The 27,926-nt window shown below is 39.7% G+C and overlaps 1 long non-coding RNA gene across 3 annotated transcripts in view; it reads right to left on the reverse strand.

Moving 5' to 3' along the window:
• Positions 1-27,926, reverse strand: part of LOC127575165 (uncharacterized) — an 87,708-nt gene that overhangs the window by 23,544 nt on the left and 36,238 nt on the right. The window contains exon 2 of one of the 3 annotated variants that reach the window (XR_007957018.1): positions 2,302-2,422. The exons of the other annotated variants lie outside the window; for them this stretch is intronic. This is a non-coding gene — a long non-coding RNA (uncharacterized LOC127575165). The remainder of the gene's footprint in view (positions 1-2,301; positions 2,423-27,926) is intronic. 3 annotated transcript variants of the gene reach the window in all.

Genomic DNA, 27,926 nt, shown 5'->3' on the forward strand with positions numbered 1-27,926 from the left:
GCTGGAAATCAGTCCTTGGAATCTGTGAATGATTGTTAATGAGTGGGCATTTTCTAATAAATCTAACTCACAAAAATCTAAAAATTTATCAGCTGTTATCAAGTATGTTTTCTTATCGAAGTGAAATAGATCAGCTTCCTCTTACCTAGGCCAGAATGACCACTGTCTTCTGGTTTTCCTGTTCCATGAAAGATATCTGTGTATTCATTTGTAAGTTGCATGGCTGAAGTAATTAGTTGCATTAAAGCAATCTTGTCATGGTGCACCTTTATCAGTTCCATCCCCTATTATTGCTGCTGTATTACTTCCAAGTATAGATACGGCATCTTTCTGGGCTACTGTGATGAAACCCACATCCTATCTCTCTTGATTCTTTGGGTTCAGTACCTTCAGAGAACACCTGCCATAAAACTTCTGTATAATATTTTCACACACACGGTATATAATGTGTTAGTTTCAAATACATTGCCTCAAGATTTATGGCTCGTTTTGGGAGGACATTACAAATTGCTCCAAAGTCCAGTTAAGATGTCACTGGTTGGTCTTAGTTTAAATAAATTTAGTGGGTTTTCCTTCCACAGAATTGACTTTGCAGCAGGTACATTGTATTCAAAGGGTACTCTGAATCTGATCTTCTGTTTCTGCACAGCTCACCTTGTCTATTCCAATATCCTCTTCAATTTGCACTGCTGGTAGAAATAGTTTCGAGGTCCACATCATGCATCCTTTTCCCCACATGCACACATTTAGCCACTCCTGCTGCTGTCTGTAACACTGACAAAATTTAGGTCACCTTAGCTGTACTTTTCCTTGTCTACCTTTTAACTCATGCCTCACGTATTTCCTGTTGTTAGCCACCTAACATTTCCAGCCTGGCTTTGGATATCTCCATGACTTTTGTGTACTTTTCCAGAGTTCACTTTCATGCAACAGTTGTTTCCTTAGCATGGAGTCCTAGGTTCCACAACTCACCTGATCTACAATGAGTTATTCCTTAAAACCGCAAAACTGCAATTATCAGCTCACTGTCAAAGTATTAAAGGATTCTCCCTGATCCTGGTTGCATGTAAAGGACCAGTAATGGTTCCCAACTTCACGTCTAGGCTGGTTTCAATGAGCATCAAATGAATTCTCCAGGGTCTCATTTGATGGTTTTATAGTGTGGTACAATTCTCTCCCTTTGTAACCAATGATATGCAATTACATTTTTACTTAAAAGAAGTGACTCGTGAAATAGTTGAGGTTTTAATTTTCTGAAACTCCCTAGATTCATATAAAATTCCATTAGATCGGAAAATAGTAAAAATGAGTCTTTTATTCAAAGTAGGAAGGAGACAGAAAGCAGGATACTATGGAAACTCTGTCATTGAGAAATGTTAGAAGCTATTGTTGAAGTTGTTAGAGCAGAGTACTTTGAAACATTGAAGGTAATTAAGTTAAGTTAATGTGGTTTTGTGAAAGGGAAATCATATTTAATAAACTTATTGCAATTCTTTGCAGATGCAACATGTTCTGTGAATAAAGGAGAATCGGTGGATGAACGGAACTTATATTTCCAGAAGGCATTTGATAATTTGCCATGTCAATGATCATTGCGGAAAATAAATGCTAATGGTGTAGGAGGTAACATGGATAGAGGATTGGCTAGCTAACTGAACACAGAGGATAGTATAAATTGTTCTTTGTTTAGTTGGAAAGATGTATTAAGTATTGTGCAAAAGGGATTGGTGTTGAGGCCTCAAGCTTTTACAATTTATATAACTGACAATGGATGAAGGTACTGAAGGTATGGTTGTTAAATATACCGATGACACAAAGATAGGTAGGAAGGTAAGTTGTAAAGAGGACCTCAGGTTGGGTCAGGCCAGTGATCCTACAAGTTAGGTAAGGCCAGTGAGTCTATAGTTTGTGCAAGGCCTGTGATTCTATAGGTTGGGTAAGGCCTGTGATTCTGTTGGTTAGAGAGGACCCTATAAAGGAATATAGACTGATTAATTGATTGGGCAAAGAAAATAAAAAAAGAAGCACTATGACCACTGTTTCTAAAACACTCTCTTGCTGACACTTCAGCCATGTGCCCAGCTATATTCACTAAGATGTTCAACCTGGCCAAACTGGGGCCATCACCTGCAGATGCAGTCGTCCAGACTGTGAGGAGTGTCTGGGAATTCCCACAAACTGAAAACTGTACAACAAACCAGACTGCCTGTACATTTCATTTTGAAAAGGCCCTTTAAAAGGTAATCTGGTCTCTATTCCCATACTGTATATGAACCAGAAAAACAAAGTGAAAATACTCACCAATCACCTGCCTGACTGGCACCAATGTCACACTGTCCAACCAAAGGCTAATTTGAGAAGTTCCCACAGATCCTCCTCAATGAAGCTCCTGCATTCTGAGATGATCACACCCCAAGGATCACTGTCAAAAAAACAGTGTGGTTTCACTAAGCAGCACTAGTCCCCTCAGCTGAAGTTACTTGATCTCAGTTTAATAGTTTACAGTGACGATGACAAGGTACCTTCCTTGTTTACTTCCTCATCTGAAAATACAATCTCCAGCTTAAATGCCTCAAGAGTTCATGGATATCACTGTAAATGTAACTTGCTTTGATGACCAAACTTAAGATAAACACAAAATAAAATAATATACACTTTCCTCTCCCTCACTCTGAGACCGCCGCTCTCTGACAACTGATGTGCAAAAAAAATTATGCTGGGTTTCTCTATATCCTTTATTGAACATGCACATTCACATGTACTTTAAACTCCTCTAGCTGTGGGTCATTGCGTCAATATATGATTTAAAGTCTTCCTTCCATCATCCACTTTCATTAGACAGGTTAGCTGTCTGGGAATCTAGCAGATCAGGTGCCTTTATTTGATCTGTTCTATACTCCCACAGCTCATTGTCTGTCAGTGTATGTCCATGTGTTGTCCCAACTGGAAGGATCATGCTTTGGGTCATAGAGTTTTACAGCACATAAGTGGGACCTTTGGCCCACCATATCCAAAGATAGATAGTTAGATAGATCTTAAGTTAGATAGATCTTAGAGCAGGATAAAATATCGTCACAACATTGTGGGTTGAAGGGCCTGTACTGTGCTGTAATGTTCTATATCCATGCTGACCTCTTTGCTCATATACACTAATCCCATTTACCCACATTAGGATTGCATCTTTCTATGCCTTGACTATTCAGGTGCCTGTCTAAATGCCTCTTAAATGTAGTGATTGTGTCTCATTCCACCACCTCCTTTGGCAGTGAGTTCCAGACATCCACCATTCTCTGTGTTAAAAACCTAAACCTCTGCCCTCTTGTTTATGTCCTACCCATACCTGCCCAGTCTATCCAATCTCTCCCCATAATCAAAGTCCTCAAATCCAGGCAACATCCTGATGAATCTCCTCTGCACTTGCTCCATCACAACCTCATCCTTCCTATAGTGCGACGTCCAGAACTGCACACAATACTTCAAGTGCGGTCTAACCAGTGTTTTATAAAGTTGCAAAATAACATCCCTGCTTTTATATTCTATGCCATATGTCTTCTTCACCACCCTATCTACTTGAGCTGCCACCTTCAGCAAACTGTAAATTGAACCCCGAGTTCTATCTGTTCATCAACAGCGTCCTACCACTTACTGTATGTGTCCTACCCCTATTTGACTTCACAAAATGCATCACCTCACATGAGTCAGGATTAAATTTCATCTGCCAATGCTCTGCCCAAAAAGTGCTTGCAATCTCTGTGCCTGTCAAGCATCTCTTAGAATTTCCAGCCAAAATTTTCAGGGAATACAAGTTAGCAATGTCCATTGGACTGCCTTCAGACTCAGCTTTAATCACTTTCTCGAAAAAACTCAGGACAATTTTACATTGAATCTGTGGCAGAGACAATTCATTAGGCTCAATTGGCCTATGACAGAGTCTATGCTCCACATTCACATGGGCCTCATCACACCTTCATTTCACTAGCATGCTAGTGGTAAGACCAGCAGCAACAAAACTGGTTCCAGCCAGCAGTGTCCTAGTTTACAGCACCTGGCATCTGATTGAATACTCACATTCAACTTCTAATGAGTCAAATGGTAAATATTTTGGAAGTACATAGGAGGAATGCACATTATCACAATGCTTAAAACAAATGCAAGCGTGAAAGTTCACAGGATGTGTCTTTAACTTCTTTTATGTTTCAAGTAAGACTACCTCCTCCAGAAGGATCTTATAATGTACCCCTCAAGAGTTAAAGGACAATTGTATTCCAAAAGTACACTATTTTGCGACCAAAAATGCTGGAAATCAACCGATAGAAGAAAATTAAGCAGCAATGATAATGGTGAGTTCACTAAAAAGTAAAATAAAAATCCAAAGCAAATAAAGCACAGGTTAAAGAAAAACAGGCTCCTCAATTATAAGCTGCTGGAACTGTACAAGGACTGCTCTTCTTATATTACATCCTTACTATGTGCATCCTACACTCCTCCTACTATTTATTGCTACTTCTCAAATTCCCATGTGGTGTTTCCATGGTTATGTTGTGCACTATGTCCGTCAATTCTCTCCAGTGAATGGTGTTGTGCATCCTGTCATCCCATCAGAACTATTGGTTGAACATGATGGATGTTTGATCAGTGGCAGTGCTGCCTCCCAATGAGCAGGGGTACAGGGGTTGTGACAGCATGAGTTAAAATATCAGGAAGTAACCCACTTCTTGTTCTTATTTGTATACCCAAGAATAGTGGCTCCCTTACTATAGGAATGATATGGGCATTTCAGTGTAAAGCCTACATTTGTATTCTGTGTCAGTGGCTGCAGAATGTTTAGAAACTCAAAGGTGGTTTCTAGTTAATGAATACCAGCTCTTTTACACAGATGCTTGAATGGCCACATGGGTGTAGTTAATGAAATATACATCCATGAAATGCATCAAATTTCATAAAATCCAGTCAGTCTTTTCTGCTATTATACATGTTCAAAAGGTTGAAGCAAAGTAACTGTGATCTGTTTGAAACAACAGTCACAAAATGACTAATTCTTGACAAGTCACTGATGTTGCCTAGAAGTAGGATAAACAACATATTGTGGTTGTCACTCTCAGCACAACAGTCAGCATGGTGCTGATATTACTTTTTGGCTCTAGAAGCTCTTTTATAGTCCTTTTCCAATTAGTAAGTGCTTTTCTTCATGCAATATAGCTTTTTTGAACTTGGTGAAGTACAGATAGCTCTGACAGCACTGGATTCCTGGTGGACCTCCAGATGATATCTTAGTCTTCCCTAGAGCTCCTCCTCCTCCTCTTCCTCCAATGTAGTGAGGTTTACAAATAAAACAATTCATTCAAAGCTTTCATTTTCACCTGTTCAGCTTTGTTCTGACACTCCTCGCCTTCATATTGCCAGATTTTTAATAACATTTTTAATTGCATAAACAAAATCAAAGGTGGCTTTAAGGAAATATGTATGTTTACCTTTGGTACTTCATAAGCTTTTGTAGCAAAAGTAAATATTAAATCTAGCTTTGTATACTAAGGTGTATTCAATTAGTTCAGTTTGAATAAGAATTTTAGAAACAAAGGAAAATTTCCTTTGGATCAAGGTTAACATGTTTCTATTCCAGGTTTGTGGGTTCTGAGGTGACTAATGAGGTTAATGTGGGAACTGCTGACTTTCTCAGATGGGGCAGGAGGTGTCTGATCAGACAGGGGGTGGGGTGGGTGGGTAACTTGTGAGATGGTACATTCCTTTTGTCACTTATACACTGCTTCTGAGTCCTACAAATGCATTGTCTCAAGGTTCTCAATACCATCTCAAATGCTCAGTCTTAACTTTGGATTAGGGATTCAAGAGTCAGGGATGTTGCATTTCTTCAAGGAGACCTTCAGCATATCTTTGAATCTTTTCCTCTATCTACCTAATGATCTATTCTTCTGAACAGAGAGCCTGTTTCAGAAGTCTGTGATCAAACTTCTGAATGGTATTGCCTGCCCAACAGAACAGACAGAGTGAAATTTGCCCTTCGCTGCTGGGGATATTGGCCTGGGAAAGGACACAGACATTAGTTTGTTTATCCTACCAATCAGTTTGAAGGATTTTGTAGCAGCAGAATCGGTGGTATCTTTCCAGTTCCTTGTAGATAGCACAAGTCTCAGAAGAATATAGGAGGGCAGGGTTCATCGCTGTCCCGTAGACCATGAGTTTTGTGCCAGGTGTGAGGTCTTGAACTTCAAACACTCCTTTCCTAAATGGACAACAGGCTGCTCTGGTACAATGAAGGTGTACTTCATCATCAAAGGCTGCCTTCACCAGGAGGTGGCACCAAGATATAGCAAGTAGTCCATGTTTTCCAGGGTCTTGTCATGAACCTTTACTGTCTGAGGTCAGCATTATACGGTGGAGGGAACTTGACAAAGAATCACAGCCTTTTTGGATGTTGGGAATAAATTCTATCCTCTTGTATACATCAATGAATGATTCAACAATGGCCTCGTATCCTCCAAGTTTGCACAAATGCAAGCATTGTCTGCAATAGCACAGGTCACAAGATGATCTCGGTTCTGGAGTGTGGTCGCCACAGGTTGAACAGCTATCCATTGGTTCTAAGCTTAGTTGCACTCCCATGGGAATTTTGTTGGAGGTGAGGTGCAATGCAGCAGTGAGATGGATTGAAACAAATTTCCAGACAGCCTTGCTTGACTAAGATGTTACTCAGAATTACTCCATTGTAGATCTGTTGGGTTAGGATCAGGGTGTGAAACAAACACTAGAGATGAATTTCTGTGGGTAAACAAATTTGAGGAGAGTGCTCCATAGTCCTTCCCAACTATTGGAGTCAAAGGCTTTAGTGGGGTGGAAAAAGGCCATGTATAATGGTTGATGTTTGCCCTCTGCATGATTAGCAGTCATTGCACTGAAAATAAAAATGACTTCCCTTCAAGCACATTTAACACAATAGCAAGCCTTAATCTACATGGGAGAGCAGGGTGGGATGAGGCTACATAGCAGAATTGGGGAGTGAAGTACATTATGGCCACCAGTCAACATGATAATTCTGCACCATTTTCACCTGTAAAGTTTGCAGCCAGTGCAACAACCTTTCCCTCAATGTCAACAAAACAAAAGAGTTGGTCATTAACTTCAGGAAAGGGGGCGGTGTACATGCACCTGTCTACATCAATGCTGCTGAGGTCGAGAGGGTTGAGAGCTTCAAGTTCCTGGGAGAGAACATCACCAACAGCCTGTCCTGGTCAAATCACGTGAATGCCACGGCCAAGAAAGCTCACCAGCGCCTCTACTTCCTCAGGAGGCTAAAGAAATTTGGTTTGTCCCCTTTGACTCTCACCAACTTTTACTGATGTACCAGAGAAAGCATACTATCTGGTTGTATCATGGATCACGGCTTGGTACGGCAACGACTCTGCCCAGGACCACATTAAACTGCAGAGAGTTGTGGACACAGCCCAGCGCATCATGGACACCAGCCTCCCCTCCTTGGACTCTGTCTTTACCTCTCGTTGTCTTGTCGAAGCAGCCAGCATAATCAAAGACCCCACCCACCCAGGACATTCTCTCTTCTCTCCTCTTCCATCGGGTAGAAGATACAGGAGCCTGAGAGCACGTACCACCAGACTTAAGGACAGCTTCTACCCCACTGTGATAAGACTATTGAACGGTTCCCTCATACAATGAGATGGACTATGACTTCACAATCTACCTTGTTGTGACCTTGCACCTTATAGCACTGCACTTTCTCTGTAGCTGTGACACTTTACTCTGTACTGTTGTTGTTTTTACCTGTACTACATCAATGCACTCTGTACTAACTCAATGTAACTGCACTGCATAATGAATTGACCTGTACGATTGGTATGCAAGACAAGTTTTTCACTGTACTTTGGTACAAGTGACAATAATAAATCAATACCAATACTAATACCAAATCCTAAAAAGTTCCAAATGTTTGGTTAGACTGTTTATGAATTGTTTAAACAGTCCTAACTTTCTAAATTGTTAATTCTTGCCTTACATTAAAAATTGAATCAATATTTGCACATGGGTCAAGAGAGCTCCTTGTATTAAGGCAAGTGCTTTTTGCACAATGCTGCTTAATACATAGGAGTGGTGCAGAGCTGTCAACTTTAGTTCCATTCTATGGTTCTGCATAAATATGAACAAGTAGCTGCCTCAAACCAGTGCCTTTAGCAGCACTGGGAGCCACACTTAAAAAGAGTCATAGAGTCAAAAAGCAGACCCTTCAGCCCACCATGTCCATGACAACTATCAAGTACCTATCTATACTAATCCCATTTACCAACACATTGTCCTTAATCTATTATGCCTTGATGATTCAAGTGCACCTTATAAAGATAATTATTTCTCAAAAAGCAGGCATTTTACAAAGGTTATGCAGTAATGAGAAAGCAGCAAACAATGTGAATTGCAAAATAATTCACTGAAGTGTGAATTATTTTTGGACAATGTACAATGTGGGAAAGTAAGGTTCCGGGCAGCATTGTGAATTAGGCTTATACTATAGCTGTGTAACAAGAAGGCAAATGGTATTCAATCACTGTGCTGTGTTGGAAATAGGTTTCTATGAAATGTTATAGTGATATTATGCAATGTGGTAAAGGGTCTACAGTTTTTGACAAAATCAGCAAGATGCTGAAATAGTTTATTATAATCAAGTCATAAAGTGTTGAAGGATTTAAAACCGCTTTGAACATTTGAGCCACACTGGCATTTAATGTTTCCTTTCTGAAGGCAATTTATGCTAATAGTTTTCTAACATTACTTCAAAATTTTTTCACCCTTAATTGTATTTTTCTTTCACTGACAGCTGAACAATGTCTTAGTTAACTGCTTTTAAAATATTTTTTCCCTCTTAAATGCACTTTTTTTTCTGCTTAAATGCTATAAAATGTATTATCTGTCCTGTTGTACTGGAGATAATCAGGCTGCAATGAACAATTTATCTCCCTAATGTGCTATAGGAACATAACTTGTTATAGCAGAAAGCAAAGGGAAATGGACAAGTGTTAATCAGAAAATATGATAGACAGCTTGTGTAAATCTGTTGCTGGAGTAAATGGAAGTAACACATGCCCATCTCCTTCCCAGTGCCCTGACAAAAGGGTCAGACTGTGTACCTAGTGACAGAAGGAAGAAGAACGGAGGCATATGGGCCCCAGTCCTACTCCCTGCTGACACACTATCTTGCTCTAAGTCCCCCATTCACCCCCCTCTGCCAGCTCTCTGAACAAAGCAGATTGCAATGCCCCTTCTTTCCCATCTGTATTCTGATGCCCATACCCCCACAATGCCGAGAACATGTCACTTTCATTGGGAGAGACAGAGGCAAAGGGAGTTAACTAGGGAGGAAGACAGATTAACAACCAATAACCGCAACACCTAAACCATAATGAATTGTCACCAGAAATTTACATGGTCTATTCCCTTTGGGGACTCTTTCATCCATCAAAGCAGTTTATTGGCCCTCTTTTTGTTGTGCAAAGCGCAAACACTGTCATAAAATTCTAAACTGCTTAATTGCTATGCTGTAAAATTTGCATATCAGAGATGGGTAATTTTATCATTAAATGGTGTCAGGCATTTGTTACAAGGCCCCAACAATCATGCAAAATAAAAGTATCACTGGAGAAAGGTCACCCACTGACAACGTGTCTAATTCAGTGCTGAATTCTAATAAGCACCAATTACAAATTAAATACTATTGTGGTTCTGCATAGCTGGGTTTTTAAGTAAGCTATAGGGTCATGGTTACCCTATGCATGCTCTGACTATTAAGCAACATCGTTACATGCACAGTGTCCTGTTCAGCTGGGAAAATCAGAGCATGACTAAATGCTTCAGGTTTGTTAAAAAGGGTCATTTATGTGCCCCCACTGAATAAAATCCATGTAAAATCATGTATTAGAAATAAAAATACTACCTCCCATTTAATCTGAGCTTTCATAAAAGGTTTATGGCAAGGTTCCATTGGAGCCCTTTGGAGTTCTGTCAGTGGATAACAGTATTCAGTATTGGATTATTAGTAGGTTAATCAATTAAACTTGTCAAGACAGGAATAGTTTGAGAAATATATACATATTGCTATTTACCTGAGAAGAAAATTTTAGAGATCCATTAGAACCTAATAAGTATTTCAAGATCATGGTAAGGTTTTTCAAAGCAAATACAGGATCAATTTTTTTGAAACAGAATTAACAAAACTATCAAGAGAATGTGCAGTGTGTTTCTAACACATTCCACTCTGCTGCTTTAACAGATAACTTTAGAGAAGTTACAGACTAGAAACTGGCCATTGGCCCCAATCAGTCTGTGTTAACAGCCAAACTGTACTAATTACATTTGTCCACCCTGTACCCATATTCTTTGATGAGCCTTTTCTTTTGTCCACATATGCAATCCTCAATAATGACATGTAGGGGGAATAGTTGGAATTCTAAGTTGCTAGTGCTTAATGTAAGTATAGATTATACTCATCCCTGAACACTCTGTTCCATCAGCTTTGATGGTTCCCAATGTGTCAAGGTGAGGTGATACTCATTTGCAACTTTAAGGCTACTGACCAAAGACAAATTTTCCCCTTTCTCTTCAATTTTAACCACAAAACCTGGAGGTGAATCCTGCAGTCTCATAACACTTTGTGCAAAGAACTATGGTTTGCTGTTTCTCTCTCTTACATTTAATCTTAATCCATGGTCCCTCAGCTAAAACAAGCAGTTGACCTCTAAATATTATTTATAACTTTAAACTCTTCTATCAAACCTTGCCAAAACCCCCATTGCTCTAATGAAAACGAAACCAGTTATTTAATTTCTTTAATTTGCGATCGTATCCCTTCATTCCTCACTTAGTAGCATAGATTTATTTAGAACAATTAAGTTATCACCACCATCAAAATGTTGCTGAAAGGACCCTGATGTAAACAGGATTTATATTATAATCGTAACATTGCTAGTGGTCTTTGGGACATGTGAAGAATTTTTGGTTCAGACCCCATATAAATGTCAATGGCGAGATGCCTACTTTCTCAAGCTTGTAGGTTGTGGGAAGAGGGGAGGTTAGCCAGTAAGATGATTGGCTGAAAGAACAGGAAGTATAGGAGGTGGAAACAAGTGACATCTTCTAGGTTATCTGTCCCTGAAAATTGTAAATGTAGATCCACACTTCTCAGTTGCATACTTAAGCAGCATTCTATCAGAAGTATCTGGGCATACTGATTATTCATTAACAAACTTGCCCAAAAATTGCATCAGGTGGATCTTGATGAAAATGGGGTGTTTAAGAAAAGCATCATTCCAACTGGTTGTCAGTGGCTGCTGTCCACTCAGTTAGTATTGAACCTCCTTAATTTCCACTTTTTGTACAATTTAGTCAAGAATTTTGAATGGATGAGTCATCCCATTCATATCTTATTTGATGATTTTAATTAATGATTTTTTTCCCTTTTGTAAGGATTATCTTTGCTCTGTAAAGATGGTTTCTGCCTGATTTTATTTTTATCACAATAATACTTTGTAAAAGCCTAATATATACCTAACCCAAAAATGTTACGATTAAATATTCTTGTCTTGAAACATTAACTCCATTTCTCTCCAAAGATACTCCATAATCTACTGAATACTTCCAGCATTTCCTGTTGTATTTTAAAGCCAACTATATTGGTTTATGCACCTCACAATTCACAGGACAGTACAGCACAGAAGGAGGCCATTCAGCCCATTGAAGCTATTTTGGCACTATCAAAGAACAATCCATTTAGTCACACGGTCTATTCTTTTGCTATATCCCTGCAATAATTTCTCTTTTAAGTATTAATCAATTCCCTTTTGCAGCTACCAGTCCATTTACAACTATCACCCTTTCAGGCAATGCATTCAATGCATTCAAATTCTAGCTGCTCATTGTGAAAAGAACAATTCTTCATGTTGCCTCTAGATTTTCAGTCACCTCAAATTCATGTCCTCCCACTAATGACCCACCACTATTTACTTTTTATTTATTTTCTTCAAGCCATTTGTGATTAGTGACATCTTTATCAAATCTCCTTTAACCTTCTGTGCTCGAAGGTGAATATTACCACCTTCTCCAGTCTGTGCACAGAATTGTAATCATCGATCCACTGAACCATCCTGGGGAATCTCTTTTGTGATTTCTTCACATTTTTCCTAAGATGTGGGCCTGGAATTGGATACAATATTCCAAACGGACTGAACAATTGTTTCCTATATGTTTACCTTAAAGATGTTCCTGTTCCTCCATTCTGTCGCTCACTGGGCTGTTATGAACATAGAACATAGAACATTACAGCACAGTACAGGCCCTTTGGCCCACTATGTTGTGCCAACATTTTATCCTGCTCTAAGATCTATCTCACCCTTCCCTCCCACATCGCCCTCCACTTCTCGATCATTCATGTGGCTATCTAAGAGTCTCTTAAATGTCCCTAATGTATCTGCTCCCACAACCTCTGCCGGCAGTGGGTTCCACGCACCCACCACTCTCTGTGTAAAAAACTTACCTCTGACATCCCCCTTATACCTTCCTCCAATCACCTTAAAATTACATCCCCTTGTGTTAGCCATTGTCGCCCTGGGAAAAAGCCTCTGACTGTCCACTCGATCTATGCCTCTTATCATCTTGTACACCTCTGTCAAGTCACCTCTCATCCTCCTTCTCTCCAAAGAAAAAAGCCCTAGCTCACTCAACCTATATAAATAGCAAGAAATATTGAATCCAGTGAGGGAATTGACTGCTCCCAGAATGAAGTTTAACCTGTTTACTTTTAAAACTTATTCTGTGGAAATGGATGCTCTCTGCAAGGCCGACATTTATTGCCCATTAACTGTCCAGAAGTGGACTCCAGAAGTGTGTAGGAACACTGGAAAAGGTGCATGAAAATTTATTATAATGATATAAGAATGGAAAGGTTTCATCAAGAAGGAAGATTGAACTGGTTGAAAATCTTTTCTGTAAAAAATAAAAGATTATGGGTGACCTGAAAGTAGTTTGGAAATTACAAAAGAATGAACATGCATTATTCACTAAGATCATGGCCGATATTTTACCTCAGCTCTAACTTCTTGCACCAACTTTACATCCCTTGATTCCTTGAATGTCCAAATATCTGCCATTCCTTAGATAGGGAGACCACAACCTGTACACAATATTTCTGAAGTGGTCCCACCAGAGCTCAATATAATTGGAGCAAGGCATTTCTACTCTTGTACTCAAATCCTCTTGCGATAAAGCCACTTCCCTGCACTAACCCCATATCCTTTGACTCCATTAATTTCTAAAACATCTATTGATCGCTGTCTTGAATGTACTCAGTAATTGAACCTCCACAGCCTTCTTGAGTGGAGGATTCCATAGATTCACTACCCTCTGGGTGAAAAGGTTTTCTACTTAGTTCAGTTCTGAATGGCCAATCCATTACTTTGAAACAATGACCCCTGGATACCTCAGCCAGGGTAAACATTGTCTCTGCATCTGGCCTGTCAAGCCCTGTAACAATTTTTATGTTTCAGTGAGAATTTCTCATTCTTCTAAAACACTAGAGAGTGTTGGTTCAATCTGCTTAATTTATCCTTTTAGGATGATACCTGCATCCCAGGAATTAATCTGGTGAATTTTTGCTGTACTCCCTCTATTGTCAGTAAATCCTTCCTTGCTTAGGGAGACCACACCTGCACACGATATTCCAGGTGCAGTCACAGAAGGGCCCAATATATTACACTGAGATGCCTTTACTCTTGTACTGAAATCCTCTCACAATAAAGGCCTTCCCAATTGCTTGGCGGACCTACATGCTCATTTGTGTACCATGACTTCCAGGTCCCTACGTACACCAACACTTTTCAATATCTCATCATTTAAAAAGTACTCAGCTCTCTATTTTTTTCTGTGAAATTGAGTGATTTCACATTCCATCTGCTCTGCCCTTGTCCATTCACTTAGCCTGTCTGCATACCCTTGAAGTGTTTAAACATCCTCTTCACAACTTGCACTCCCAGCTTGCTTTGTATCATAAGTAAATTTAAATATATATAACACAACCTCCTTATCCAAATCATCAATATAGATTGTGAACAGCTGGGTCCCCACGGGAGATCCCTGCAGCATCCTTTCAGTCACAGCAGTCCAGTGCAAAAAAGAACAACACATTCTGACTATTTTCTATTCACTATCCAATCCTCAATCCATACTTGTATATTCCCCAAATTCCACATGCTCTAATTTTCTTTAATAACCTCTAGAGTAGCACCTTATCAAAGGCAATCTGATGAAGGATATATACCACATCCTTTGATTCTTCCTTACTTGCTCTGCTAGCTACAACATCAAAAATTGCCAACAGACTTGTCAGACATGATTTCCCTTTCATAAACTCGTGTTGATTCTGTCCAATCCCATTATTGTTTTCTAGTTATTCTGTTAAAATTTCGTTAATAATAGATTCCAACATACTCCCCACTATCATCAGGATAATTATTCTGTAGTTCCCCATTTTCTCTTTTCCTCCTTTCTTAAATTGTGTTTGATAGGATAAACAAAGAAAAAATATAATCACTGCAAAAATACAATAACATATCTGATAATGAATTCAGTGGAATCTTCATTACTCAGAGAATGATGAGAATGAGGAACTAGCCAGCATCATCAGCCTTCCTAACCACGTTATCTACCTTCAAGGATCTATGGACTTGTACTCCAAAGTCCCTCTGTTCCTCATACTCCCTAAGACTCTACAATTCATGGTGTATGTCCTAGCCTCATTAGTGTTACCAAAATACATCAACTCACATTTACCTGGATTAAACTCTATCTGCAATTTTTCAGCCCATTTCAGCAACACTTTGATATCTCTCTGCAGCCTAAGACTATCTTTCTCATTGTCAACAACTCCGCCAGTCTTTGTGTCATCCGTGAACTTACTGATCATGCCTCCCACATCCATATCCACGTCATTCATGTATATTACAAACAGCAACAGTCCCAGCACAGATCCTTATAGGACACCATTAGTCACAGGCATCCAATCGCAAAAAAAAAACTTCTATCATCACCCTCTGTCTCCTATTGCTGCGCCAATTTTGGATTCAGTTTGACAACTTGCCCTGCATTACTTGGGCCCTAACCGTTTGAATCAGTCTCCCATGCAGGACTTTGTCAAAGGCCTTACTAAAGTCCACGTAAATCATATCTACTACCCTGCCCTCATCTGTACACTTTGTTACCTACTCACGGAATTCAATCAAATTGTTCAGACAGAATCTGCCCTTGACAAAGACATGTTGGCTTTCTCTGCTTAGTACATGCCTTTCCAAGTGATCCTCTCCCTCAAAATGTTTTCCAGTATCTTTCCTACCACTGATGTTACGTTCACAGGTCTATAGTTACCAGGCTTTACCCTGTAGCCTTTCTTGAAAGGGGGACCACATTTGCCATCCTCCCATCATCTGGTACTTCATTTGTGTCAGCAAAGATTTAAAAATCTCAGTCAGAGCCTCAGGAATCTCTTCCCATACCTCCTTAGTAGCCTGGGATAAACTTCATACAGTACTGTGCATTTATCCAACTTTAAGCCTGCTAAGGCATTGATTACCTCCTCTTTATTTATGGAAACTTGCACTAGGTTTTCACCTACCTCTTCACTGAATTCTCCAACTACAAAGTCTGTTTCCTTCATGAATACCAATAAAAAGTATTCATTTAGGACATCACCCATACTTTTTGGCTCCATGCACAGATTGACACTGTTGGAATTTGGAATTGGAATTGGTTTAAATTGGTACGGTGAAAAACTTGTCTTGCATACCGTTCATATAGATCATTTCATCACACAGTGCATTGAGGTAGTACAAGGTAAAACAATACAAAATGCAGAGTAAAGTGTCACTGCTACAGAGAACAGTTGTCCTTAATGGGCACCACTTTTTCCCTGGATAAAAATAAATATAAAGATATCTTGATTAGTCACATGTACATCGAAACACACAGAGAAATGCATCTTTTGCATGGAGTGTTCTGGAGGCAGCCCGCAAGTGTCGCCACGCTTCTGGCACCAACATAGCATGCCCACAAACTTCCTAACCTGTACATCTTTGGAATGTGGGAGGAAACAGGAGCACCCGGAGGAAACCCACGCAGACATGGGGAGAACGTAAAAACTCCTTACAGACAGTGGCCGGAATTGAACCCGGGTTGCTGGTGCTGTAATAGCGTTACGCTTTCTGCTACACTACTGTGCCTGCCCTCTCTTGCCCTTAATATACTTGTAGAATGCCTTTGGACTTACCTTAATCCTGTCTGCCAGTGATTTTTTTTTTGTGACCCTTCCTAGCCTTCCTAGTTTTCTTATTAAAGGCTTCCCTACTCTTTTTATACCTTTGAGAGGCCACCTATTCAGTTGACCTATCTTATTCCTATACGCACTAGCTCCTGGCACCAGTAGCAATCCAGAGATTACAACCTTTGAGGTCTTGCTCTTTAAAGGTCCTAGCTCCCTAAACTCACATTGCAGGACCTTATCCCTTTTCCCACCTATGTCATTGGTAACTACATGTATCATAACCTCCAACTATTCACTCTTCTCTTTCAGAATGTCCTGCAGCCGCTCCAAGATGACCTTGACCCTAGAACCAGAGAAGCAACATACGAACCTGGAGTCACTTTTGCAGCCACAGAAATGCCTATCATGTTCAATCATGTTCATCCAATCATCAAACCAATTTTAGATCCAACATGACCACTTGCCCTGCATCCTATGGGCTCCAACTTGGATGGTGTCATGCTTCTTGAGAGTTGTTAGAGCTGCACTCATCCAGACAAGTGGTGAGTTTGCTACCGTGCTCCTGACTTGGGCCTTGTAGATGGTGGAAAAGATATGGGGTACCAGGAGGTGAGTTACTTGCTGCAGAGTACTCAGCCTCTGAACTGTTCCTGCAGTCACAGTGTTTATGAGGTGTCCATTTGAGTTTCTGGTCAATGGTGAATCCTCGAAGTTGACAATGGAGGACTCAGTAACAGTAATGTCATTGAATATCAAGAAGAGATAGTTAGACTCCCTTGTTGAAGACATCATTGCCTGGCACTTTTGTGCAGCAAATTTTACTTGCAATGTAACAGCCCGTGCCTGAATATTGTCTAGGTTTTGCTCCACGTCGGCATGAACAGCTTCATTTGCTGAGGAGCTGTGAATGGAATTCAACATTGTGCAATCATCAGCAAACATCCCTACTTATGATGGAAGCAAGGTCATTGATCAGGCAGCCGAAGAGCGTTGGGCACTGTTTTGAGTAACCCCTGCAGTGGTGTCCTGAAGCTAGGATAGTGACAGAAGTAATCCCCTAGGACACCAAAGGAAGCCTTCTGTCCTCTGCCAACCATCCTGTTTATCAATTGGAGCTCTCTTCCCTCCTTCCTGACTGCCAATTTTCTCCTTCTTTCAGAATCTTATTTGTTTCACCTCTGCTGACAAGCCCCAAGGGTGCCTGGCCTTGCTCTACAGTCACTTGTGCTCCAAGCCACTTCCCAGTCCAGTTAACCATTTGGTCTGCTGCTCCCTGTCTTTCTGTAAATATTGGGCCCAATGTTTCTGAGGTTTAATTTTAAATTTACCCCTTTTTTGTGTGCATCGTTTTGATCACTCGCTTCTGCCTCATCTCAAAAGCAGCAATATACTTTCTGATCTGTGGCAACCAGAACTGCAAGGTTCCAGATGCTTTTATGTTATTTTTTTAAGTGAAGTGACAGGATTATCTCACCTTTCCAGATTAGTAATATTAATGGATTAAAGCAGCTCAACATCTCTTCTCTTTACTTGGTACCACTGACGAATGATGCTTCAATTCATTGTTGATCAATAGTTATACATTTCCTTCATTTACTGTATAATGGATTTTATTTCCACTGGGTAAAAGTCCTAAGCATCCTGTTCCCGCTGAAAACAGTTTGCATTTCTACACATCTGAATTTCATCTTTTTGCTCAATGCCCAAGTTCAAATCTTGGAAAACACCTTTTTTGGCTATGAATCATTTGCATATTTATGATCTAGTCTTAGTTTTGATAGATACTTCCATAATTTTTCCCACAATGAATGACAAATTCACTGTCATCTATTTCCTGGTACACTTTTGCAATCTATTTGAAAAAGGTATCGGCATCACCTCTTCAGAATCAACACACTGATGGAAATGAAAACCTCCATCACTCCCCTCATCACAATGAAGCCTTGCAATGGACATCTTCAAACAAGGCAGGTCTGAATTCAAGAATCAAAGAAACAATGAATCAGTTAAGGAAATTGGCCCATTTACAGTCTCTCTGATTCTACAATCTTCATTGACAGTTCGATTCCAAAAAATCTCTGTGATGCCGTATCATGCTGGACCCATCTTACTGCCTGGACTCACCGCCTATGGTTCCCACCCATTTGCACTTATGTTTTCCAATGCAGAGCTGTGGTTGAACTGACTCTCCACAGCCAGCAGGTCATGAGGAGGATCCAAGTGGCAAGTAGGCCTCAGGCAACAGGCATGGTAGTGTAGCAGTTAGTGTAATGCTTTACAGTGTCAGTGACCCAGGTTCAATTCCTGCCGCTGTCTGTAAGGAGTTTCTATGTTCTCCCCGTGTCTGTGTGGGTTTCCTCTGGGTGCTCCGGTTTCCTCCCACATTCCAAAGACGTACAGGTTAGGAAGTTTTGGGCATGCTATGTTGGCACCGGAAGTGCAGGCTGCCCCCAGAACACTCTACGCAAAAGAAGCATTTCACTGTGTGTTTCGATGTACGTGTGACTAATAAAGATATATTATCTTATCTTAAAAAAAATTAGACTGCCCTGACAACAAACTGTCAAAGGCTTCAATACTGCTTGCAAATGTCTCTCAATAAGAAACATCTTAAAACTTTGCAAGTAGATTTACAAACTTTATTCTTTTAATAAATTTGATTTAAAACAGTAGTAACAAATAATTAAAAATATTAAAATATGGTAAAATAATTCACTTACCTCTTCCCACAGGGTCAGTGACTGCATTCAAATGATTGAGGTCGGTGATCAAGTGCCAGCCTTGCCTGGCATGAAGTTGAGGACTGGATGCAAAGTGCTTCCAGACTCCCTCTTCAACGTGACACTGCTCCACTGTGGGGCTCAATGATAAGCCCAGCAGCCAATCAGATTGTCCGATCTGTCAGCATTTGATCTCCTGTTCATCTTGAACTCCCATCTTTTGTTGCACATCTGCAGAATTGTGAGATGAGGTGAGCCATGTGTTGGGTGACAGCAGAAGGGTTCCCTTTGGAAACACCAGCAAGATTTGGGACGATACCTTTGTCCCATAGGCTCTCTTGAGGCAGCAGAAGAAAATATAATTCTATCAACAGTCGGGTTTTGGTGTTGGAGTGGCTGGAATCAATTAGTTTCTTTCGTGGACTTGTGAATCGTGTTGATGATGTTTGATGCATCAAATATCCGCCCACTGTGATTTACAGAGACTAAACTACACTGATAAGAGTTCACACACACAATGACAACAAAGCGGTTTATCCATCTCCCTCAGCCTCATCAATTTCCAGTAAGAATCACGTGCTCTTATCAATTTATTATTGTGTTTTCACAAGCTATTGAAAAATCATTGTGTGAGGTATTGGTCTACTTTGCTGACCAGAACTGCAATTAAGAAAATTACAGAATGAAAATTTACAAAGGATATAAAAGAAGGTGTTATTGGCCCCTGTACAGCGATGCCAGCAAAGGATTTGCATTCTTTCAGGTCACAATTGATTTACAGTATGAGAAACAGAAAGCAAGTTGACCTGTATGTAACCAAGTGTTTCTTCAGATTACATGTATATTCAACTACATGTTTAGTTTTGAAGGAAGACAACATTAATTAACAAATGCAATTAAATTTCAGCTTGTTAAATGCAAAGTTTTCAAAAATACTTTATGGAGTGGTTAAGCAGATTGTGGGAATTCTTTCATATTACGCAGCATGTTGAGAGGATGGTTTTGTCTATCATTATCTCCCACCCAGGTCATGGAGTTGAAAGGTCATGCAGAATGCAGCTAATTTCAGCAATAATTAACCAAAATCATGGCAATTAGATTCAGGATTAATTGGCATGTGAAAGTAAGTGAAGTCTTTGAAATGGAAAGAAAATGAAAGCAATATGTAATGCATCAAAGTGGTGGGCAATTTGATTGCTCATATATAATGAAGGTAAAACTATCCTGTAATGTACTCATTAACATAACAGATTCCCATTCCCACCATGCATCATAGGTTATAGTGTAAACACGCACCACAGCGCATTATCATTACCATTATCATATATTTTGTGATTTAACAAGCACATCATAATGCACCATTACACAGAACAATTAATAATTTGATAATGACAAAATTATAGTTGAGTCGGTTTAGAACAATTCCAATGAGTGATATTTACATACCCCTAATGAATCACCATAGATGGCAGATTAAGAGATTCTAATGAATATTCATGCCGACATTCACAACCTATTCTACAGTTTATAAACTGAATTATGGTTGATGTGCCCTTTTTTGAAATGAATGCATAAGTATCTCCTACATGAAGTAAGTGAGTAATAAAGTTTGATATTATACAGTAGATTTAAATGATGGATTGCATAGTATTTCCTGCTTTAAACGTTCTGCAGCAGTGAATTTAGTCTCAGTATTATTACAACTGCAGTTTCGCTCAAGGGATTAAGCAAAGTTTTTATAAGATTCAGTTAATCAAAAGAAACTGATAGCTGGTGTGACAGTCATTAGGATTCCGAACATTCATTGTGGCAGGTTTATTAATTCTGTGCTACAAAAGTTTGGGAGGGATAAAAACAAGCATTGAACTGTAATGAGTTTTGGCTAAATTCCATTTGCTAAACAAAAATATTACTTAAAAAAATCATAAAAAGTTTGAGATATGGGCTTGTGCCTACTGGCTGACTAACATTAGCACATTAAATAAGGCCACACAGTGTCTGGTTTGAAAAAAAGTCAGTGCAGTCTGTTCCAGCATTTTTATTAGTGAGGCTTATTAAGTCTGATTATTAAATGTTAAAACTCTGCTAGGAGCAATTGTTACTGGTTCTTTGATAGAGGTGAAGATTTGAGAGCAGGTTTGATTTTTTGCTGCTGCACCTTGAACAATGCTTGGCGTACTTTATTTCAAATACAGAATAACATTTACTGCCACCAACTGCATATTAATGAGACAGTTTAAATGTATTTCTGCAGTGATTCTGCATTGATGCACCAGAATTTGCTGGGACATTAAGTAAGAAAAGGGCTCCTCCAGCACCTGATATAGCCAGAGGCAATTCCCTCAGGATGAGTGGGTAAGGGCAGCAATTCAATTAAAACGTCTTAAGGCCCTAAACCTTGTCTGGGCATCAGGACAAATGAAACTGCTCCATTCCTGCAATGAGGTGCTGGGATAATAGATGAGAAACCTTTCTATTCCCTTCTCCTCCATGAGGATTCTCTCTAAAACCTACCTATTACACAAGCTGTTAGTACACATCTTAATTCTTCATTCATCCAAGGAATTGTGACAGTGCCTCAAGTTCAAAACTAATTAAAGTCAGAGTCTCTCTCTGGCACATCATAAAAAAGCATGTCATGGCAAATACAGTTTCCATATTGATAGTTTAGAAAAATCAGCTGAATATGAAATTTTAATATTTGCATATTATCTTTAACATAAGCTTCCCAAGGTTCTACTTAGTAGATGCTAATGGAAAGAAGGCATTATGAAAATGGGTTACTTCAGCTTGGTTTAAGAGAAGGTTTTTAAATAGATTCTTCAGGAATGAAAAGAGGGTGAGGTAATGCTAAGAGAGAAATGTCACATCAGGGGTCCAAGACAGCTAAAATTATCAGAGAAGATATCAATCTATATGTTTAGATTAAAAAAAATTGGATGAGGGGACCACTTTCCTTTATAAAACTCAACATTGGGTGTTGGAGAAAATAGATAAGTGTGGACAGAACATGTACTTTAAACAAGGCTCTCTGTGACAAGGCACCCTGTGTCCAGTTATCCCAATCGTCCAGATCTACTTCACTTGAACATCACACTCACTATCCAGGGATGGTGTGATTAGATCATGAAAAAGACAAAGCAGAGCTGACATAAAGCAGTTATCAATCCTAGTAATACCCTTCTTCCCAATGTCCCACTACCTTATGAGGCACTATGTAAAAATTCAGGCATAGGATTTGATGATTGTCTTCTTAAAACATCCATGACTAGTTTTATAATAGCTGCTTTAGCAGATTTAATGCCTATCCAAAATTATCCTTGAGAAGGTGGTGGTGAGCTGCCCACATGGACTCCTGCAGTCCTTTTGACGAAGGTACACCTCTGGGATGTGAGGTAGTCATTTCAAGATTTTGGCCCAGTGACTACGAGGGAACAGTAATATATTTCTAAGTCAGGATGACCTGTAGTTTGTTAGAGAACTGGCACATGATGGTGTTACAAGGCTACTGTTCCCCTTGTTCTTCCAGAGGGTAGAGATTGTGGGTTTGGGAAGTACTGTTGGAGGTGTCTTGTCACGATGTTATCATCCATTTTGTAGATAGTACGAACTATAGCTGTAGTGTGCAGGTGGTGGAGGGATTGAGTATTTAAGGTGTTGGAGGGCCTGAAACTATTTCAGTTGTAGAATCCTGTGCATCTTCTTCATGGCCTTTAACTCTTTTACAACTGAAACATTGAACATTACAGCACAGTACAGGCCCTTCAGCCCACAATGTTGTGCTGACATTTTATCCTGCTCTAAGATCTATCTCACCCTTCCCTCCCACATAGCCTCCATTTCTCTATCATTCATGGGTCTATCTAAGAGTCTCTTAAATGTCCCTAATGTATCTGCTCCCACAACCTCTGCTGGCAGTGCATTCCATGCACCCACCATTCTCTGTGTAAAAAACTTCCCCCTGACTTCCCCCTTATACCTTCCTCCAATCACCTTAAAATTATGGCCCCTCATGTTAGCCATTGTCGCCCTGGGAAAAAGTGTCTGACTGTCCACTCGATCTATGCCTCTTATCATCTTGTACACCTCTATCAAGTCACCTCTCATCCTCCTTCGCTTCAAAGAGAAACGCCCTAGCTCGCTCAACCTATCCTCATAAGACATGCTCTCCAATCCAGGCAGCATCCTGGTAAATCTCCTCTGTACCCTTTTTAAAGCTTCCACAGCCTTCCTATAATAAGGCAACCAGAACTGAACACAATACTCCAAGTGTGGTTTAACCAGAGTTCTATAGAGCTGTAACATTACCTCGCGGCTCTTGAACTCAATACCCCGACTAATGAAGGCCAAATCTCTGATATTAGAGAATAAATTTTCTTCTCTTCTGCTAGGACATTAAATAATCGGTTACATTTAAACACAAAGGAAAATCATGCAGTAAGAATTGCATGGAGCCCACCCAACAATGCGTCACATTAATGGAAGTTGATTTGATTAGATTTTGTTATGGGTTTGTGAACCTCCCTCCTGACATTTCCTTCATATTCTTGACCTGTTTGGTTGCAGTAAAGAGGAACATCTCTACTTCCTGGTAATTTGAACTCACAGTATCCTGGAAATTATTTTTGCCAGTGAAACAACTGCCAGCTCTTATACCAACTTCTCATAATAAATTCAGCTCTTTGTTTTTTAAAGGAGGTTTAAAATTATGCCTCCCTTAAAACATTGAATAATGGAATTTAAAAACAAAGCTCTATAAATCCTATGATAGCATAACCAAGTCATTTCTACAATATTTTTTATCATTGGGGATAGTCTAATAACAACACTATGAAGCAAAACGGTGATTTAACACAAAAAAATCAGCATAACATTCTTCAGAATAACACTAATGGAAGAACTCACAAGGAATAGTCTGATTCTATCTGGTCTGATTAAATTTATACTGAATCCCAGTTTGACTACATTAAAAGTAAAATCTGCTGTAGATTTACAATGGGCAGGAAATTTGATACAATTTCACATAACCGGCCAAGGTCAAAATAACCTATTTTGAGTCCCACCACTTCCTGTATTAGTGTACAGGGGAATAATCTTTAAAGGGCAAATTTTCTTTAAAGTACCTGGTGGATGAGTGCACAGAGTCATAGCCCTAATTTCTTAACCAGTGAGCAACTTAACTATTCTGGGAACATATGAATCAGAGGTCCATTATTCTTTTACATCAACAAGAAAAAAATTGTAAGAAGATTCATTCCTATTGCCTCTGCTGGGGAACCCCTAAAACCTCTACCAACCTCAGGAGAAATTTAAAATTCCTGCCCCATCAAATGGATAAGCATATGGGAAGAAAACCCAGAAGGAATATGAAAACTAATAATGCCAATGTTTACACCCAGAGAGAAACATCACAAAGGATGTTTACATCAGCCTTGCCAAATCAAATGCAGTAAGCAAATGGTACAAAGGTTTTATGTGGTTAGTGATGACAGTTTGTAGGTCGATATTCGAGTCTCTGTGAGATTAGTAATCAATAAGATAAAATAAAAGTACAGTGTGCTTACACTCCATCACAAACACATTATTTCATGTTTATAAGGCATCTTTACCACCTTCTCTGGTGATTACAATTCCAATTATGTTGAAACAGTAGGGCCTTGTGTTTCTTGCTTGAACTAGAGACCACTTATCATCCAGAGAGAGCTTTGAACAATCCTAAATCCTGTGGGAGAAAGGGGCTGTTTTACTAAATCTTTAAACTAAATTGATTCTGCTTCCAATCATTCCCTGGCCAGATTTCTTAGGTATCAAAATTTGATTACTGTGACTAGAATTGCTAAGTACACAGGCAAACGAAATGCACTAGATGTATGTCTATACAATATGTTGAGACTTGTAACAAAACTTAATTCCCAAAGTATTAAAGGTTTTATAGTAGAATGGCTAAAGGATGAAACATAGAGAGCAGATTTAAACTATTTCGAGTGTTGATAAGACAAAGCATTTCTCCAGATTTAGATGTACTTGTATGAGGAAGACCATTAACATTTGTTGGTCAGCAAATTGTGGGCATAGATAATTGGGAGGAAAAAATACAAAAGTTCACAGAAGTCCTTGGGCAATTTAGGGGAACAGGCAGACGTCTGCAAAACATGGTTAAGTAGGTCAGTGATAAAGTGCATGTATGAAGGTGGAAGAGGTATAAAGTGGGAAATCAGACTTAACAAGTGATACTTAAAAGCCACCAACCCTTTCATGGAAGGTACACATGAGTAAAGTGTTACGAAAGGTCAACAATGGCTCAGAGAGCTATAAAAGCAGTTCTCTGGTTCTTGGTTGAAGCTTTGGAGGGCATGATGTGGTCTTTTGTGAGAAGGAAGGAGAAATTTTTCCCCAAGGGCAAAAAGCCTCCTGCCATCACAGCTACCACCAGTGTCTAGGGATCATGGAGATTATAGAAGAGGGGAATGCCAGGAACTTATTTAGGAATGAAAAAATATATTCAATGGCCTGATCAGAGCATTCAGCATTAAATGCAGGTAAAATTTCACTGCAATGACATAGAGTCAATGAGTCATAGAGTAATACAGCATAGAAACAGGCCCTTTGGCCCAACTCGTCCATGCCGACCATGGTGCGCGCCAAGCTAGTCCCATTTGTATTCTTTATGTATCAATTATCTTTTCCTCATTCTTGCTCTTCACGTAGCCTCATTACTTAGAATGGCCCGTTCACTCACTTCTGTTCTGTCCTGCAGTCAGTGCAATGTGCTTCAATCCATTGGTGCTTACAGTCACCCACTTAAACCCTCTAAATCAATCACATGCAACCCTCAAATTCCCCACACTTCATGTCTTCCCAGAAGTATGTAAATAACTGGACCAGGCACGTTTCCTAAATGCCCTACAAGGCTGTCATTGTTTTGCTTTGTGGAAGAGAAGGCTTCAAACAACATGCTTCATTCCACTACAAGATGCTGTGAACTGTGAGCAGGCCTCAACACACAGAGCTGTCCGAGGTAGCCACCTCCATCGCCCCCCCCCCACACCCCCCACTGCCCCACACACCTCCCCTTGGCTATTTACAGTGCCCTCATTAGAAGGTCAGCAACCTTCAACCTCCCAACCTGCAACTACAGTGAATACAATTACACATGTCTGATTCTTGATCATCCCTGTTAAATGCTGTGTGGGCGTTTTTGAATTCATTCTTTTTCTAGGTTTGATGTATATTTGTAGCGAAATTAAGGAGAGGACACTAAGGTAAGACTGAAGGGGGACATGGTGATGGTAAGGATGGTGATGATACAGATTGTAGGACTGTTGGTGTACCAAGAGTCAGGGGGATGGTTCACAAGGACCATTTGTGGTCAATATTGCTCCTTCTCCCTTCTCTTAATGATATTTTCCTTCCTTCTTCCCCTCCTCCTTCTCTATTCCATTCTGCTGTTTTGTGCCCATTGTTGTATTTACTGTGGTATTTAAGATATCTTTATTAGTCACATGTACATCGAAACACACAGTGAAATGCACCTTTTGCATAGAGTGTTCTGGGGGCAGCCTGCAAGTGTTGCCACACTTCCAGCGCCAACATAGCATTGGTATTGGTATTGGTTTATTATTGTCACTTGTACCGAGGTACAGTGAAAAACTTGTCTTGCATACTGATCGTACAGGTCAATTCATTACGCAGTGCAGTTACATTGAGTTAATACAGAGTGCACTGATGTAGTACAGATGAAAACAATAACAGTACAGAGTAAAGTGTCACAGTGACAGAGAAAGTGCAGTGCAATAAGGTGCAAGGTCACAACAAGGTAGATCGTGAGGTCATAGTCCATCTCATCCTTTAAGGGAACCGTTCAATAGTCTTATCACAGTGGGGTAGAAGCTGTCCTTAAGTCTTGTGGTCCGGAGCACCTGGAGGAAACCCACGCAAACACAGGGAGAACATACAAAATCCTTACAGACAGCTGTGGGAATTGAACCCGGGTCTCTGGTGCTGTAATAGCGTTACGCTAACCACTACACTACCGTGCCTGCCCCTATTATTATTATTATCATCATGTATATTGTTTGCTCTGTGAGTTTCATGCAAGCAAGGAATTTCATTGTGCCCTAGTGTATATGACAATAAACTAATCAGATCTGTTTTTGTTTGTCCAGGTGAAGGCAAGAGCTAGATTCTGCATTATCACTATGTTATAGAGCATGTAACAAATGCCCGCAAAATTGGATAAATGGCAGATCTGTATGATAGACCACTTCACATATAGTCCAAGCATCAGAAGTGTTGCTTGATCATGCTGAATGATGTCCCTGGGAACAGCACTGATCTTGATGTGGGCCAACTCTGCAACAATGCTCATGTGGATCATGAATCACATTGGAGATGGTGATACTCATCATCATCATCGGCAAAGTCAAAGTCAAGATTATTGTCATGTGCACAAGTACCTGTACGCACAGGTGCAATGAAAAACTTACTTGCAGCAGCATCACAGGCATATAGCATCATATAAGCAGAATTCACAAGCAAAACATAAATTAAACATAAATTATACACAATTTTTACAAGCACCTTATCGCACTGCACTTTCTCTGTAACTGTGACACTTTAGTCTGTACTGTTATTGTTTTTACCTGTACTACCTCATTCAAGGTAACTGCACTGTGTAATGAATTGACCTGTATGATCGGTTTGCAAGACAAGTTTTTCACTGTACCTCGGTACAAGTGACAATAATAAACCAATACCAATACCAATACCAACACAATTAGAATTTTAAAAAAGCCCATTTTAGTGCAAAGTGATCAAAGTGGTCATAGTGTTGCTAAACGTTAGTGATTAGGGCTTTGCCGGTTGGTTCAAGAACTGAATGATTG

Source organism: Pristis pectinata, chromosome 10 (assembly GCF_009764475.1).
Source record: "Pristis pectinata isolate sPriPec2 chromosome 10, sPriPec2.1.pri, whole genome shotgun sequence".
NCBI lineage: Eukaryota > Metazoa > Chordata > Chondrichthyes > Rhinopristiformes > Pristidae > Pristis > Pristis pectinata.